This window comes from Notolepis coatsorum (genome assembly GCF_963971535.1).
Source record: "Notolepis coatsorum genome assembly, chromosome: 15".
NCBI lineage: Eukaryota > Metazoa > Chordata > Actinopteri > Aulopiformes > Paralepididae > Notolepis > Notolepis coatsorum.
The window spans coordinates 73748076-73763500 of NC_140179.1; positions in this window are offsets into that span (position 1 = coordinate 73748076).

Sequence of the window (15425 nt, forward strand, 5' to 3'; positions counted from 1 at the left end):
ATGGGTTATAGTGCTATTCCCAAAAGTTTAGGCACAAAGGTTGAGGTGCTATTCCTGGTCGAGTCGGAGCCGACCGAAAGCTAAGGCACACACAGGTTGTTGGATTGCTACCCCTAGTCTAGCTGATGCAGACTAAAAATATAGGCAACAAAATAGATACGTGAGCTTATTATGATGTGATATCCTTGGAAAACGCTACTCTGTTAAAAACGTTCTGTGATTCCTTTGCAAAGAGGCGGGAAGTTAGGACCGAGAAGCTGATGGAATCATAATTAGAAATTACCAGAGTAGCGTCATAATATTCATTGTTTCAACCTCAAACTAAGCCCACAATCTCATTCCTGAAAACGATGTATTTTGGATTAAATTAACCAATTGATCAATACAGATAGCGGGAAGATGATCATGCGATGTCCTAGTTAGTACATGATTACGCGATGTCCCGGGAGTACGTAAATGTACATTAAACGGGACATCAGTCGCGGAAAGTACATTAAACAGGACGTTAGTCGCGGGTTAAGAGGCCGAGAGTATGATTAAAAGGTATATATAATCTAATATATCGCTGGTAAATTTCGAAGTCAGGTTCGGTCGTTATGATTTTAATAACGATGTGTAGTTATATATCAAGGGTATTAATGCCTTGTCGCAACAGATGTTGGCCGACTAAACGTAAAGCGATCCAATACAGTCAGATATACACACACGTTAACTTATATGTATTAATGTTTGTTTGTCTGTTTTAAGTCTCGTTTGTATGTGCACAAGTATTATAGGACCCGTCGCGTTGCTTTATTGAGTCAAGAACCGGCTGCGGATAGCGCGACGAGCATTGAGAGAAGAGTTACCGTTATACAAAGAATAACATTGAAGTGCAGTTCACGGGAACAAACTAGGATAGTAATTTCCGGATTCCGCAGAACACCGGCCCACGGGAACGGCCATTTGGAGAAGTATAGTTTTATCGTTTCAGTTTGTTTACGTTTCACATATGCACAGGCGCGTTCATTCGGTAACAAAACGCTGGTATAGGAATTCCAGGCTATTGAGAGCTCGTTGGAAAAATACTGTATGAATTGCAAAGCGTTATTTCCGAGGCAAATGAGAACGCACGAACGTCGCATGGAGCGATGACGTCACGCTATGCGCGCCGTGAAGTGATTATTTTATATTAAACTATCCATAAGCGAACGTAAAGTGTAATGTACCCAAGGCCAAGGGTGCGTGAAATCCACGTGTAGTATATGTTTTATTTGTATATGTATGTGCGCGCTGCTATTGGAAAATGTTGAGTTGAGGTGGCGAGATGCGGGTTGCTGACGACACGTAACGGATCCAACCCAACACAACAGCTGTCCCCGGTGAGTATGACAATCATAAATATAGATGCATTGATTGATTGAAAACTTTATTAACAGATTGCAGAATGGGTACAATACAGCACAGCTCAATACACAATTGTTAAGGGGATGCAGACCAGAGAGAGACTTTAGTCTTGTTTACATCAGGGTCCCCCATTTTCAATACCAGATTTGTTTACATCAGGGTCCCCCATTTTCAATTTATCAGAACATATTATGACATACATGACAGACAGATAGTCAGTACTGCTACATCTGTACATTTATGACATACCAGATTTGCAAATTCAGTACTTTTTGTGATACAAAAGGAGTCAAGAAAAGGGAGTCATTTGACGTAGAAACTGTACATATACACAACTATCAGTTAAAGCAAATTACAACTATCTCAGATCACTTGAGTGTTTATGTGCTTTAATTTACACATTATAAGTCACATAAAGCTAATTACAATGTCTGTTTCAGAATTATAATACATCTGTGGGCGTACCGGTCATACTGACCATGGGAGCTAAACAAACACTTCCGGTTCCCAATATATGGCAGTACAGGAATTGTAGTCCACATAAACAGCGTTAGATTAGACTTTATAAGCTTTCAATGTTGAAAACTTGGAACACAAACAACATAGATCATGTTTAAAAGTAAGATGTTTAGGTTATATTCACTTGAGTTAATGTGTTTATCTAAAGAACCAATGAAAGATAACTAGCCCTTTCCATTGTAAGACATTTTAAACATGATTCAAAATGTGTGGGTCCACATTCATATGCTTGTGTACATATGCGATATGATTGATAAATGATAACACTATCATTACATCCAAGAACGGGATGGATGAGATCTAGCTAATGTTTGTTGAGCACACAGACAGTCAAAGAGGATTCACCCAGGTTTTAGAAAAGAGTGGAAAATTAACATGTGTTTGTATTTACAGATCTGGCTCTGAGGCGAGATGCAAAACAGTGAATGACTACACCCAAATTGTATCACAAAAGACAGAAAATCCAACAATTTGCATGTCAACCGAGAGACAGTGCAGAGCTGAGAGACAATCGATTGACCATTTGGAACAAATCTACATCCAAAACACCCACATGTAAATTTCTTCAGAGTGGGCACTTGGGAGACAAAGCAATGCAAATGCCTGCACTCGTGACCACAGACTTGATGAACTCACCTAGCGGTGGATGGCAACAGAGAACCACTTAATTAACATGAATTAGACACCGGTGATGAATTTGCAGTTATGAAAATCTACCTAACTCCCATACTAACAATAACTAACCAGTCGTTTTCATCATCTCTTTTCAAAAGACACATGAATTAGAGAAGTGCCCGAGATGAAAGATTAATGATGAAAACAACTACTTACAATCCCCTCCTTCTATTCTCTGTTTATAACCAATAACATGCATGACTTTCCTTAGACTATTCTTTTAACAACTAATACTTTCCATGATTGCAAAATTATCAACCACCAAAATTGCAGCACAATTATCTAAATGTACAAGATATCAACAACATTGATCATTTAGCTGACACTTTTATCCAAAGCGACTCACAGGTTCTGTACGACAGGACATCAGGCAAGGCACACCTCTATCAGCTGAGTAACAATGGTCATCAAAGTGTTGAGTGCTACAGTGTAGATTAGTTTATTAGGACAAATGCATGACAGTAAGGTTAGTTAAAACGTAGATGACAAAACAAATGATTGTTTTTCATGCAAAAATTAACTGGCTACCTAGATTTTATGTTTTTTCCCCCCTATGCCATGATGAGCCACACTGAGATGTGAAGAACGCCAGAGAAGTCGTGGCGAGGTAAGTATCCTGAGGTACAGCCAACGCATCCTGAGGTAAGATCAAATTAAAATTTGACATCACAGACTATGAAGAAAAATAGCTATTTTATCTGATTCAAGACTTTGGCCATTCATTTACAAATTTTATTTAAAGCCTAATGCTGTAAGATCTAGTTAGATACAAGGTCTGATAAAATTGTAGTGAATGTGACCTTCTTGAAGTAAGGAATCACTGCTAATGCAATTGGTTTGCATTTCCTATTGTCAATTAAGTGATTTTATTTACAATGAATTGAATTAATCCCAAAATGATTTTCCACTTTAGCAGAAAGGCGTTGAATCATTTATGTGAGGAGTTTTCTAAGGCAGTGTTTATCACCCTCAGATCACGAATTGGTGAGAGGACAGGACGAGTGAGACGACGCGCGACCTGAACCACGAAGCTGCGGACACAACCAATGACGATTCGGACAATAAGAAGAGATCTAAAGACGATAAAGGGCGAGAATGTCTCCTTCACTATCGCAGCAAGCGGGCAGCCAGAGAGACGGTATAGGATTACTAATGCTTTCACCAGCCAAGAAATAGGCCTGTCGCAGTACACCTACCCCATCGCCAAGCTGATGGATAAATATGTGCACCTGCGTCAACTACCTATCCCGCTCATAGACGGTGCCACCCCGACCCTGCTGATAGGCTCCGACCATGCAGACCTCATAGTCCCGATAGACCGGGTCCACACAGGGCCCAGAGGCTGTCCTGCAGCAGTCGAGACCCGCCTAGGATGGACATTACAAGGCTCCCTCGCTAAGTCTCTTAACCGAACAGCAGCCACTAGCTGCCTCCACTCCAGAGTGACAGAAGAAGACACCACCCTCCTACAGCATGTCGAGAGGCTATGGACACTAGAGACAATGCCCTTTAAGAACGAAAAGAAAGACATTCGTTCCAAGGAAGACATTTACGCCATAGCACTCCTCGAGCAAGGGACAAAGAGAGTCAAAGTCAACGGAGTGATGAGATACGCAACTCCACTCTTGAGGCGAGAGGGTATGCCCACCTTCCACGCCCCAAAAGAAGCGACGGAGCGGTATCTATTGAACACAGAGCGGCACCTAGCCAGAGACCCCGCTCAAGAGACTGTGTACCGCGCTGAGATTAACAAGCTAATCACAGCAGGACACATAAAGAAAATTGACAACCAGAGGCGACGACAACAACCGTGGGAGAACCATCCAACCCAGCCCACAGACATCCCCAAGAAAGTGGAGCAGAGGACCACGAAGGAGACTGACCAAGGAGACACTGACGAAGAGGAGGAGATCAACCTTTGACGGCCTCCACCCCGGCACTGCAGACCAAACCCATCACCTGCAGATGGGAACCAAAGCCCCGACCATCAAGGTGGATTCCCATGACAAGATTGTCATCCGTGTGAGAGAGAGCGTCCTACTGACTAGCCACTACACCGGCGGGCCCTCGCCCTCCATCAAGTGGTACCGCAATGACGAGGAGAGGACAGCGAAACCAGCACAACACATTCAAAAACGCCCGCCCCCTCGCCCCTCTAGTACCGCGATGACGAGGAACAGTTGACTGCTACCGGTGACCCTTGACAAGGTACACAGGGAGCGGACGGCGACCTCCTGTAGGCCCCCTCTGAATGAACGACGACCAGTGAATATTCCCGACTGCATCATCAAGAAGAGACACATAGCAAATGAGACTGTCTTACTGCCACACGACAGGCTCACAGAAACATCAACTGAATGTACGATACGTTCAAAACACAGCAGGTCACACAGAAGGACACATCCCCGACCGAGAACAGATGATCAACACTTCACAGCAACTGTCAGATTCACAAACAAGAACTGTAATTTTATAATGACAATGAGAAATGATCACAGAGTCACATTGCAAAATGGTATTGTTAAACAGGGCAGAACCAGTTGGATTGTTCCAAGACACCAAGTTTGTTTTGACCACAGAACAATGCATAACGATTATCATAATCACCTTTTATATTAACCACTAGGTTAACGGTTTTTCAATTTTATTTTGACACATTAGCCACTAAGGTAATGTCTATTGTATGTATTTATTTAATTTTTATGTGTTACTGTTTGGCCCTGCCACACGACCGACAGAGAACACCTTGTCAACAACGACGCAACATCATTCAGATTAATACCTTCACAAGCAGGAAACTTTTCACACAATTGTATGTATCTGCAAAACGATGAACTAGGGATGTGATGAAAAGAAATCAATGAGAAAGCATTAACAATGGTTAGTAATAATGAGCTAAAATGTATTGCTGAAGGAAGAAGTGACCACATGATCACATTACATCACATTAGAATTACTTAGGTTACAAAATTGTATTGTCAGACAAGAAAGAATCAGTTGTTTTATTCTCTCATAGAAGAGGACATGTAACGTTGTTTTGCACCTGTATGGTGAACCATTGATAGTATATGCACTAGAATTACATACAGAAGCGATGCATAAGACGTTTTATCTCCTCATTTATAGAGAAGAAATGGAGAAAATTGCCTGAAAGTGACACTCAAACTCAGATTAAATACAACTGGATCCTAAGTAATTTCATCAAGAATCATCACAAAATGTGCAAAAATATATATATATATTTGTGAACAGTTTCCCATAAGCAATCATGTTAGTTTTATTAACCACCAGGTTAACGGTTGTTAAAATGTTTTTGTACACATTAGCCTTATGTGTAAATCCGATTCCTAATAATTATGAACACAATTTTGTTTTTTCACCCTGGGCACTCTGACCACACAGACAGTGCATGTATTTAATTGGTTTATTACGATGCCTGTATGCACAAACGATCACATTAGCTCCCCAGAGTCACGACATGAACGACTGAAGGTATGCCAAGATATTTGCACAGCGATAGCTTCTAATGATTATGTTAATTGTTGTTTGATATCAGAGATGAGGACCACTCATTGATATAGGTATTTTGAGCGATTAATAAAAGAAAAGGGTGATATCTATTCCCACATCTCTGATATCAAAATAACACAGACCGCAGTCCAGTCGATCATGTCATGAATCATGTATGTAAATAATTCTATTAATCATGTATGTAAATAATTCTATTTTTAAACTATTATCCCCACTTTTACCTGTTCCAAACAATCCTGGTATATTATACATTAATCTCACCCACATTATAAGAAAGAAAAGTGAGTATTGTGGTATAATATGCCCTCATGTAAATATATCCCCCTCCCCTGTGTTACCTGTGCCCCCCCCCCCTCTCTGTGGAATAAGACACCCCCCTCCCCTGTGTCCCCAAACCTGTACCCCCTCCCCCCCATCTGACCTATCAAATGGGACCACACACCCCCTTTGTTGAACTATAAAGGGCTCTTCCCGACCACAATCAAGGCTTCTTACCTGGGTAATTTCAGCTGATCACCTGGGGCGAGAGCCTCAGCCATTCTCTCTATGTATTCTATCTGTATGGTTAATAAACCTTGTTATTATCCAAGCCTCGGTTGACTGAGACATTCTTCATCAGGATATCCACAAATATCCCACAGCTGGCATCCCACAGCTCCCGCCAGGTCCACCCCTCTCCTGCGCTCTGGTTGCATGTCCTGTTGCCTGGAGGAGAGAGGGGCATACCTGTCCTTTTCTGCTGCCTCTCCTCGGGGCTTTTCTTGTTGGGAGGGGCCTGGAAACTCACCCCTCCTGCGGTTCTGTCCACCCTGTCGCGGCCCAGTTCCCTGTCCGGGCAACGGAGCACAGGGCACTCTTTGATCACGGCGGCCTAGGTCAGACGCCCGAAGCATGACATCACGAACTGTACCACTCAGCAGTACATTCTTTTTAGCCAGTTCTTGCTCCAGCCTCTGCATCTCGTGTGTGGCTTGACCAAACGCCCGATCTGTCTTCCTCAAGTCTCGATGAACCTTTTCATGTCGTTCGAACGCTTCTACAAACGCTCTCCGTCTTTCTGGAGAGAGGCACGTCATCCTCTCCTCTTCCTCCACCCTGGCCCTCGCTGGCTGGCCCCTCGTCACCGGCCCACGCCTCTCATCCCCGCTTTGGTCTCGAGGGACGACCGGACATGGGAAACGGGTGGGCTGTAGAAACTGTTCGTGTATAGTTCCATACCTGCTGTCTGTCCCAGTCCCAGCCATACGGCCAGAGTGGACTTCGTGGGACTGCTGTAACAACGCCGCTCTCCTCAGTCTCTTTCTCTGTCCCTTGGTAAAACTGCAGTCGCCTGCAATGGACACTCCAGCATGGATCGGTTCTGGTTGGAGCAATACCGTTGTCACTGGCTCTCTCCCCTGTATTGGAACCAAAGTCAACAATTCAAGTCCTTCTATCGTACTGGTCACATGAGAGAAGTCCATCCTATTCCAATCAATCAGATTATCATCACTGGTAAAGTCTATCTGGGAAATGTCTGCAGAGGCCCTCGTCTTTCTCCCACCAATGACCTGACTACTGAGGGCCATTTCCATATATTTTTTTTTTTTTTTTACTACGGGTTATTGAAACAGACTGATTGTTTACTCTCGTTTTTGTTATTCTATTGTTATTGCATCTAACGCTTCAGTTTTTCCTATCAATGTTCCACTAAGGTGAACTTCCTATGTTACAGTCATTCGCTTCTCTTTCAAACACTCCTGCAATCACCGTTTGAAAAAACAAGTTTCTCCGTCTCTAACACTATTTCTACTTACTTGAGTTAAAACCACTCACACTGTCAAACTTTTACTGTGCAGACAAGGATTGATAACTGGCTTATCATTCATACTTATACCAAGGCTTAGATAGCCGTTTCCCCAGTTGGTTATCGAAATCGTCAAGAGCTCCAACTGTTCGGCCGAGCACCTGTGCAGAAAAAAAGCAAAAACATCCAACTTAACATCAGTGGCACTTCCCTGTTATTTCCACTATTCGTTATGCATTGGAAATGTCGGGCAACACTATTCTAATATTTTTAGAGAGATATGGTGCGATTTGTTTGAAAATAACGATACAGCTTATCTTGTGTTTGTCCGTTCCTCCAACAGGAAAAACTGGAGGGAAAACAATAACCTTTTAGCAATTTAGATCACTAAAACCCTGACCGTCATACAGCTCAGCTGTCCATGTTATTAAACTCATGGACACCCGCACTATACCCACTGCAATATTCTCCCAGTTCCTTGAATACACAAAGAACCGTCAACTCACAGCCCAAAGCGTTTTCCCTCCAGTTTCGAACCTGAACGGAAACACCCCAAGCTCCATTACACAAAGAATATCACAACTCATCCTACCATCATCTGCACCTAGACAGGCCAGCGCCCATCCGGTACCTACCAATAACCCATAACATGCCGCAAAGCTAGGGATGGAGAATCACAGGGAGAAATACAAGGAGAGACAGAGGGGGGGCGGAGGGAAGAGAAAAAGGAGGGAGGGACACAGGGATACAGGGACTGAGGGGAGGAAGGGGGGGGGGGGCTCACAATTCAACATTAACTATAACCAAAACCATCCATACCTAATTAGTAGACTTCCCCGTATTGCCTGGTCCTGGTTAACCCACATGACTTCAAACACTATCCCCAGCATCTGCTGCCAACTTTAACTTAATTCAACCTTAACTTTAATCAGACTAAAAGAGTCTGCATGGAGCTCCTAATATCTAACACTATACTTTAAATCCTACTGCCGGGGCACTACAACCTGAATAAAACACCTATGCAACCCTGGCAGCCCAACAGTACCAAGCAGGGAGCTAGAGATAAAGGAGGGAGAGAGAGATAGAGGGAGAGAGAGTGGGAGGGAGGAGAGACATAGAGGGAAGAGAGGGGGGGCTCCAAAATGACCACGAATATTCTATTTATCCTCATGTAATCCTAATTTAGAAAGTAACATAACCAATACTCCAAGCCCCACCACAAAGGCAATCTATCTTGAACAAAACCTCCTTTGCTAACCTGTCATTTCAACAAAGTCAAGCTGGGAGAGAGGGATGGAGAGGAGAGGGGCTGGGAGGGAGGAAGGCAGGGAGGGAGGGAGGGATGAAGGGAGGCAGGGAAGGAGGGAGGGAGGGAGGGAGGCAGGGAGGGAGGGAGAGAGGCAGGGAGGGAGGGAGGGAGGAAGGCAGGGAGGAAGGGAGGGAGGGAGGCAGGGAGGGGAGAGTGTGAAAGAGGGAGGAAGAGACGGAGGAGAAAAAAAGGGGGGGGGGGGTTTCACGCAAGTCCCGCACAGCACACACGTCCCACTCCAACTAGTCTTGTCCAACATCGCCCCCTATAGCCCTTCACTGTCCACTGCCTCATCAAAAGCCCACAGTCCATCCCCCTTGCACCGACCGACCGCGGCGCGCATGCGCAGACTGACACATACCGTCTACATGTCCCAACCCGTCATTCACATCAGCAGCCTATCATATGAACAAACTACCCCAACCAAAGTCACAAACAAACTCACACACCCATCAAATTCCTATCCCACCATCGCCATTATACTTGGCCCATAACAAATACAGATCGATAACTAAACAAGCATATACATTCGTCATCAACAACTGGAAAAACCGATAAACAGAATTACAAATTCCCAAAGACGGTCGCTACCTAAAACCTATAATAACCACAAAATGTCCGCTACTGCCTACTGCACCCCGTTCACCTGTGAAGGAGAGGTGTAACTATCAAAGAGGCAACACCGCCCTCCACTGGAACGTTTGTTCATCACCCCCATTGCACTACAGTATTCACAACGTCCTGCAGGAGGCGCCCACACCCTCCCCCGCAAGTGCGTCATCACGCAGCACAACCACCTGACGTCAAATAATAAAACCACAATCCCCAGAACCCCCTACACCGGAAGTCCCTGTTCACGCCTCTCCAAGGTCTCGTGCCAGCCACCAAGAGTAGCAACACGCGATACTCCCCGAGAGTTCAATCATGCTGCATCTGTTAGCACAGGTAGCTTAGCATTTTAGCATCGTTAGCTCAGTACTGCTAGCTCCATTAGCTTAGCTTAGCATCCAACATCACTTCTCCTAAACGGCCCATTATCCTGTTGATCCGAGCGGCACAACACCTCGCGACGTTTACACAACCCCTGTTATACCCCGCAACATAACCCTAATCCTATTTAGCCCCCGTTCACAGAACATATATCATTATCTTTATTCTAGTACGCTCGCCCGTTCGGCCCCGCCTGGCCGAAACACACAGTATTTTAAATCCAACGCTCCCCTAGACGCTCCCAGTGACGTCATCAGCTCCAAAAACTCAGTTTATCCTGATCGCTTCTACATTATTTTTAGACCTCAACACCACCGATTTGAAAAATTTCAACGAACTTCACACATCATTCTGGTTCCATCACACCTGCCATTCATTCAATTCACTCGATAACACAACACAGCGGCCACACGCTACTACTGTCGACCTGCGGCTAACGTCGCCCGCTAACCTAGTCTCTATTCAACGGACAGTGTTATGGTTTCTCCGCTGTCGTTTTGGCCACCAGCGTTTTATAATAATACAAAAATTACTTTGGCATTCACTCATAGCTTCTAACATACATCCATTCAAACATATATACTTAGCAAAACAATGTCCTACTCATAAGCATACTATTCACTTGGCCACATCCATCCTAAGCGCATTTCCTACCTCGCCCATTTCACACAATTCTCTCCTATGCTCTAATCACAAGCGCTGCGCTTCCTTCAAAGTGCTTCGATATCTACCGAGTTCCAGAAAATTCGACTTGCTATACCCCGAGAAACCCACTCCATTCATGTATAGTAGCTCGTGGAGAGTTTTAGTAGCGCCCCTTGTCGGCTTGAATCGGAGTTTTATATGGCCAAATCGTGTGTTCAACCATAATTTCCATATTTCCTACTTGTAGAGCCACCTGTCGGCTTGAATCTGAGTTTTATGTGGTCTATTGTTACCACAATTTCCATATTTTCTACTTCCCTCATTCCTCCACGAGTTTGATGTTCTTCAGATTTGGACCATAGCCAATCTGAGCCTAAATGACGTCGGATTTGTCTCGGCAATTCGCTTATGGAACGTCTTCCAAAGTCCATTGCTCAGTCGTACCGATTCTAAATGGGCCCCTATCCCGTTAAGCAACCTGGCCCGAACCCTAACCCTCGGCTGTGCGCAATCTAAACTAAATACAGACATCCATATCCTCCCTTTACTGGTAGTCACAATACTGTTCGATGAAGGGCTTGAAATCCACAATGGTACTCTTGTTCCTCCGAACAGCGCTTCATTAAACCCGTTCAACAATCAAAAAACGTCACTTATCCCCAGACCTTCAATTGTTTCCCTGAACAATTCCTTATTTATAGCTCCCCAGTGGCTCATAAATACTTCCCCTCTTTTACCTCACTTCTGTACCGTTCACTCGGATCGCGCCCCTTTTCTTCATTACATTATCATCGATTCTACCCAGACTAATCTTACCACACCTGGCATTGTACCAATCATAGGCATTCTAACCGAACCACCTCTATACCCTAACCTTTCTAAGTGCAGCGCTGGTGTGTGGCTGAGACCAGAGCCAGGTTGTGAACCCTGGACCCCGGTGCTCCTCCGACACCAACATTATCCTGTCCCATTTACACCATTCATTCTTACCCAAAGCAATAGCAACCCCAATGGCGAGACTGCTCGACTATCACCAATTTAAACGCACCATCATTACTTACCCTCCCGCTCGCTGACCTCGGCTGAAGTGGTGAAGAGTTATTCAGTCGTAGAGGGCTTCGATGAGGGATTGGTCCATTTTCCAGAAGCAGCTTTTCGTCGTCTTCAACCGGCTATGGTCGAATGCAGCACGGGTCTCGGCCCCAAATTGAAGTATATCTACCTTCATTTATACCTATATCTAAGTTCTGTGATCGTATAGTCTTTTTACCCTTTTCCTCTGCATTGTTTGGTATTTCAGATGTTCGGTTCAATTAAGGAAAGAAGCTGACGAGGTGGTCCAATCAAACAAACTGCGGTGTTTATTTCTATTTCTTAATAAACCACAGCTTATGAATCAAAACAAGTACATCGTCTCTTTGGTGTGGCAGGTCTGTCTATGATCTGATCAGCTAGGGCCGATCAGAGCTTTCTTCTCCTGGGGTGGGTTGTCTCGGCAACCCTGGTCTCTGTGATTCTCCAAGCTGGGAGCGCTTGATTCTGTCTCGGCAGAGTCTGGTGGTTGCCAAGGTAACTCTTCTCCGCGATTTCCTGACGCAGCGCGGGGGCGCTCGTTTTCCTTCTCTCAGGATCGTCTTCCCATCGTCTCTCTCCGTGGCAGGATCTCCTGCTGCGAGGCGATCGTCTATCATCGGGTCTCAGTGGCTCTGAGTCTCCGGCTCGGCTCTCGAGTCACCGGCCTCTCCGTCTGTCTGGTTGCGTCTCAGCGCTCCAGGTCTCCAGGTCTGTGTGTCTCCGTCTCCAGGATCCTGTCTGTCTCCTCGCCTGCCCTTTTTAATGAGATAGAAAAAGACCTCTTCCCTGCCTGTCTAGTGACGTCACTCCCACAATCGGGCTTCCCCATTGGCCAAATTCTTTCTAGTAGGAACTTGTCTGATAGTGACACGTCCTGACACAGCCTTGGTCTGCTGACACAACCGTTTCACAATAGAATCTGCCGGGCTGTTTAATCATTACCCTATTAGGGGATTCGTTCAATGAGTGCCACATCCCCATGTTTCTTGTGACACAATGTTTACACAGTCTAGATTGGAGCCTTTAAAGGGGAACTACCTTATAAATGGCCTTTTTGAGTGTTTAGCATTGTTTCCTAGCTATGTGAACTTATATTAATATGATCTATGTCTCAAAATTCTCATATTGGCGCATTCTTCCAATTCTCCTCTCACAATATTCACCCTCACTGAACTGAGTCGTTTGAAAATGTGCCTATATGTGATGTCATATAGTCACTGCTGCATGTTAATGTTCAGCAGACGGCGCAGGCCACACAGTGGTTTAGGAGCCCAGGCTCAAAACAGCTTGAGATCTTGAGGTAGAAAAATGCTGTTTTTGAGGACTTGATTAGAAATACAAAACAATGAATAAAAAATATATATATATTACAGAGGTGTTCCATAGACTCACAGGAATTGTGTAAAAGTGCCCAAATAGTGAAAGAAATAGTAAAATAGTTCCCCTTTAATAGAATACTTTGTTTCTTGATTAACCATTGGACCAATACTGTATAGTTTTACCTTCTAGCATTAAGAGTTTTTATTCCTTATTGTGACTACCGTTATCCTAATAGTTTTAAGTTATGCCCATTTTGTAACTCATGTATTTGTCTATTTAATGTTACATCCTACTGCTTGTATTGTCTATTCTAAAGTAATTTGTAATCTAGGTTGTAGCTCTATTTTAATCACTAAGTATTTGGTTCAATTATTATCAACTTTTCTGGTTTTGCTAAACCTTTTATCTAATGTAATTTTGTACGACAGATATCTTTTTAGTACATTATTGATTTGCACCGTTTTAACTGGTGGCATTTCTACTGTGATGTGAAATGGGAGATTCTCACCTTTCTGACCTCTGTACCTTTAGTCAGCAGCTGCCGTTGTAACCTAAATTGCTTTAGCTTAGTGTAAATATGACCTTTGATCCCAACTGTTATTTTCAGTTTGGTTTCCTGTTCTAAGATAATTAGTTCCTTCCTTCATCTATTTGAGATGGCCATTCCTAAACACAGCTGCTAACCTCATCTGATAAGGTGCTATTCTGCACCGGTGGAATGTACCCTAACGTCATAAACAGTCCTTTGCTTTATCAGCAAACCACCATCTGTGATTAGCCCTGACGGCAGATCCGTCCTGGAGTTGGCTGGGTGAGGGGTGAGCAGATGTCCTCTCAACCTCTTGAGCCTGGGGCCACCGAAATAACTCACATGGGGGTTTTCAAATGGCCCTTCTTGTTATGGTTTGACACCGACCCCAAACGCAACGACACAAGAGAGTAGGATTCAGAGTTGCCAAATACGAGGGCTTGTTTATTTGGTACTAAGAATAAGAGAAACAGGGAAAGCAGGTCAAACAAGACAGGTACAATGATCAAGGGGCAAAGTTCTGCTGCTCTGCAGCTTCTCCCGTGAGGGTTGTCTTGGGAAGCAGGTGTTGACTTCTGAACCGCTCTGCAGAATCCTCTCGGCGGGTTCTCAGATGTTGTGGCGAGACCGAGAGAGGGAGAGAGGGAACGAGTCAGTGACAGAGCAGTCTTAAACGAGCAGGAGAACAGGGTGTACAATTCTTCGTGTTAACAACACAGTGAGCACAGTTCCAAACACAGCCCAAGTGAAATCTCTTCGTGTTAACAACACAGAGAGCACAATTCCAAAAACAGCCCAAGTGAAACTCTTCGTGTTAACACACAGTGAATATCTTCATGTAAACACACAGTGAATATCTTCATGTAAACACACAGTCCAATTGTGAAATAATATCTTTGGTGTGAGCAAACACACAGTGGATATCTTCATGTAAACACACAGTCCAATTGTGGAATAATATCTTCGGTGTGAGCTAGCACACAGAGGGAGATGGTAGATCCCAAAATATCATTCCATAAAGGAACAAGCAAAAATAGATAAATGGCTGGGTGAGTGACTGTCTGACAAAAAGGTGGTAGTCTTCAGTGTAAGTTTACACACGAAAAACGGAATAGGTCAAGAACAGTCAAATAGATAACTCACCCAGACGAGATGCGTAATTGGAACTGGAACAACAGTGGAGGCGAGCGCGCGCCACGGGAGCAGGTATCCAAGCGAAGGCTTCTAGGAATTCCTGGAGAACAGCACAGAGAAAAAAGCAGCAGCAACAGCAAAGGGGAAAAATATCCAGAGAGAAATCAAGGCGACAAAACAAGACGATCCAACAACTTAGGGTGGGGAAAAACGGGGTATAAATAATGAGGGATCGATTGATTGAAAAGCGTGGGGAAGTGAGAGAACCAATCAGCGACGTCTCTGATGACGTCAACGGGGAGAAAGCAGTGACAGCTGGGGAATGTGATTGAAAAGCGTGGGGAAGTGAGAGAACCAATCAGCGACGTCTCTGATGACGTCAACGGGGAGAAACGTGTGAACGAGGGGATAGAACCAATTGACAGAAAAATGAATGAAAACAAAGCGAGGGTGGTTAAAGGAACAGAACGAGTGAGAGCGCAAGGACAGAACCCTCACACTTCTTATCAAATCAACTTTTCTATCTA